General features: G+C 37.6%; 1 long non-coding RNA gene across 3 annotated transcripts; it reads right to left on the minus strand.

Annotated features, from left to right (window-relative positions):
- Nucleotides 1-1,138: 1,138 nt before the first annotated feature.
- Nucleotides 1,139-3,460, minus strand: LOC131615713 (uncharacterized). Of its 3 annotated transcripts, none has more exons than XR_009287911.1 (4): nucleotides 2,721-3,460; nucleotides 1,809-1,868; nucleotides 1,540-1,692; nucleotides 1,139-1,445 (listed from the first exon to the last, which is right to left on the minus strand). It is a non-coding gene; the product is annotated as an uncharacterized LOC131615713 (long non-coding RNA). The 3 variants fall into 3 exon arrangements; XR_009287912.1 differs by having other exon boundaries at nucleotides 1,540-1,711; XR_009287910.1 differs by having other exon boundaries at nucleotides 1,540-1,714.
- Between the last annotated feature and the right edge of the window lie 508 nt (nucleotides 3,461-3,968).

Raw genomic sequence — 3,968 nt, forward strand, 5'->3', positions numbered from 1 at the left:
CGATAAGGTTCTTAAAAGGTTTGGCATGCAGGACTGCAAACCAGGTGATACCCCGGTAGCTAAGGGAGACAAATTTAGTCTAAATCAGTGCCCAAAAGGAAATTTAGAAATTCAAGAAATGCAAAAGATTCCTTATGCATCAGCTGTAGGAAGTCTAATGTATGCTCAAGTTTGTACACGTCCAGACATAGCATACATTGTTGGAGTGTTAGGCAGATATTTAAGCAATCCAGGAATGGATCATTGAAAAACAGCTAAAAGAGTTATGAGATATTTAAAGAGAACAAAACATTATATGATCACGTATAGGAGGTCAGATTCTCTGGAGATCATTGGGTATTCTGACTCGAATTTTGCTGGATGCCAAGTGTTGCACCCCAAAATTTGCCTCATCTAATCTCACTTCTAACTGGTTTATGTTTCTCGTTTCATCTACATTTACATCTTAGGTCATAAATAAAATCATGCAGTCATTTAACTAATAACTGAGCATTGGGATCAAGGATTTTAGTAATTTGGATTCTTTATGATTTTTGAGGTTCTCCTCATCACTCAAGGTTATCAAGCTGCAATAGCATCTTCAACGAGGCCTCTCATAATATCAAGTGCTCCGGTGTTTTTTAAAGGATCAAATAAATTTGCTTAGAACTGATGCTTTGGTTCTTTCTCAAATAAATCAAGTCATCAAGATGCATCTCAAATAAGGGAATTGGAGTTTTGGGTTTCTATGCTCATTGAGGTTCATTAATTGAAGATAGGATTTAAGTTACTTGACTCTTGTCGTGCAAATTTGGTATGGATTAGAAGATTGAATTGAAGTCAAGGTTCCTTTGAAAAAGGATGAATTCAAATTCATTAATACTTTGAATTCAAATTTGCATGTGCATTTATCAAATGAATCAAATTCTGAAGCACACAAGGGTGGAGGTTTTACATGGAGTATTGCAAAATGTTCTCGAGATTAAGGAGTCATTACCAAGACCTTGACTTTTAATCAAAGTCGACCATGGGAGGTTATCTGCTGATCAAAGTCTCCACTACGGTTGTGGTTCTCATATTTGGGGCACTTATTCAAAGTATCGCCATTGAAAAAGTGGGAAGAGTACAGAATATTCAAAATCACAAAATAGAGAGGAAATGCAAAAAAAGGGTTTTTATTACAACATTTCAATCCATGCTCACTAAATTACAAAAGAAATCCCAATACAGTTACATCATGATGCCATTCCAAGTTCATACAACATGTTCAAGCTCATTATCTATTACAAAATCCGATCTAATTTACACTATACTAGCCACTGCATTGCACAGAGATAACTTTCAGACTAGTTCTTCTAAACTCGACTTCGTCTTGGCTTCAAGAGCACTACCATGCTAATGCTTGTGTAAAAAAAAAAGGAATATAATAGCCCTACACATTTCAACTTCCAGCAAGTAGCAGCATCCTGTAACATACACGAAGACGCATTTAGCACATCATCCACATTCAATTATCTAACCATACTACTAACAGCTACTAAGTTTTTCAACTTATAAAACCTTCATAAAACTACTCATTCGGACTCCATTTTCACACAGCAAAAAAGAAAGGATCACAACTCGACGACAACCTTCGAATCGCCAACGTTTTTCAACAAGTAACAACACCGCAAACCCTGCAGCCCCATACTTTCATTCATAACAGAAAATAACCTACAAAAAACAGAGGCACCTGCTGCAAATCAAATACGAAACTACAAACTCAGTCAAATTATACAAGGTCAGGTGCAAAAGAAAGTCAAGCGTATCATCATCATCAACGCACATACCTCATCAACTAGGATTCGGTACACTGGCCGCAACACATCCGTATCATCAATGCCACTAACCTGCAATCAGAAGTTCAATCATCATTATTGACATCCCAAAATCATACACAAAAAATACAACCAGGCATTCACTCTAATCTCCACTTTTCTACCTTTAAGCCAACTCTAACCTATAGCAGTTTTCTAACTGACACTAACAGAACCATTACACTCACCAACTACCAAAGCATCATACAAACCATCTCACTTCAAAAGGTCAAATTTATAACCAGCATATAATTCAAACCAGAACCTGCCATACATTAACCAAAAAAAATACAACAAAAGAATCCCTACAAACAAGTGAACCTACATTTACAACCCAAACAAATCCATGACAATCATCCAGCGTACGTAATTCTACCCCAAGATTCGGTGCAGCCTATCATGTTCATAAAGCGATGTATACCCCCCAACAAAAACTCTACAAGCTACATTCAGTTCATATTTACACAGGGGTTCAAAAGGGAACTGAGGTTCGAAAAAGAAATTGAGGGAAGAAAATTACATAGCAAGTTCAGAACAAATCGGCAAGAAAAAGAAAACAGACCCACACATCATTTCATAACTAACATAGTTTCTAACCTATAACAGAAACTCAAATAACTTTCTAACTTCTCTAAACTACCCTAACAGAACCCACACTAACCGATTTAACCAACCATCAACTAACCTATAACTAACTTTCAGCAGCAGAACCACCTAACAGAATTTATAAACACTCCCAACCTTCTCCAATGCTTAACAGAATCAAGCTTGATCTTTTCTTAACCATAACCAATAACTAACACATAACAAAATTCACTAACAAACTCCTAACAACCTCTAACTGATTGTAACAGAAGATAACAGAAATTCAGAAGGAGGGCTAACCTATATATTCGGAACTTCCCTCTAATTCTGGGCTCTCCACTTCATGACCATTGTTCTTCAATCACCACTTCTCGACCATTTCTTCATTCAGCTTCTCCACCGCAATCATCTCATTTCAGTCCTTCACCATTCTCACTCTTCAAACTTCATCTTCCACCTTCTTCAATCTCCATCATTTTCTCTACTTCGAACCAACCTCCAATTGCTTCCCTCAAAGATAACCACGCTCTCACCTCTTCATCTCGATCTCTGAACCATCTCCTTCCTTCAATTTCTCTCCTCCACCTTCCTCATACAAAAGGCCATAATCAAAATTGCTCAAAGCTCGCCTTGAATTCTGAAGCAAACCGAGCTTTACGCTACTCAACACAACAACCTCGAAAACAAAGAATTCACAAAGTTCAATAGAAAGAGAAGAAAAGAAGTGTATCGTGCAAGATGTTCATGCCTGAATCGGAAGCGGATCATCTGGATTTTCTCATTGTGATTCGCGTTTGAAATAGACCGAGAGAGTGCGAATGGCGCTAAGTTCTTGAGTCAGCGAAACGAGGTGGTGTTGTTTTGTCGATTCACGGTGGTAGAGAGAGCTGATCGGAATGAGCGGATTATCGCCGCCGTTGAGTTCGCAGCCGTTTTAACGCTTGAGAGTGAAGAGGAAGAAGCAGAGGGAATTGGGAACGTCACTAAGTAACGTAACCCTAATCCCTTTCCAATTTCTTTGTTTTATTTTCTATTTTCATTTATTTTTTTTCATTTATTCTTGTGAATGGATTGAACATAGTATTACTTGGATCAAGAAGATACTAATTAGGCCATACGAACTTCACGTTCACACCCCCTGGGCCAATCACCTTCTCGTTTTTGCATAAAGTTTCAATAATAAGTTTGGGCCGGCTCACTCTATGCACCCCCCGTTAAACCCATGTTCTCTTTTTTACAAATAAAATTCTGTAAAACAATTGGGCCGCGAATTGCAATTTGCACCCCAACTATGGCCCAGCACAACACGCTTTTTGGCCACAAAATCTGATTACAAAAAAAACGCCTTTGGGCTGGGCCCTGCGCCCAGTTCCTTCTCACACCACCATTTCAATATTAGCACCCCCTGTTTTCTTTATTCTTCATTAATAATTTTAGGTTTTACTTAGTCTTTTTTACCCATTTCTTTTAGGTTATAATCACTAATTTTCTACCATCATTTTAGACCTTTAGCATAATTTTTGACATATAAAAAATAATCACTAAAAA

The sequence above is a fragment of the Vicia villosa genome, linkage group LG1 (genome assembly GCF_029867415.1).
Source record: "Vicia villosa cultivar HV-30 ecotype Madison, WI linkage group LG1, Vvil1.0, whole genome shotgun sequence".
NCBI classification, from domain to species: domain Eukaryota; kingdom Viridiplantae; phylum Streptophyta; class Magnoliopsida; order Fabales; family Fabaceae; genus Vicia; species Vicia villosa.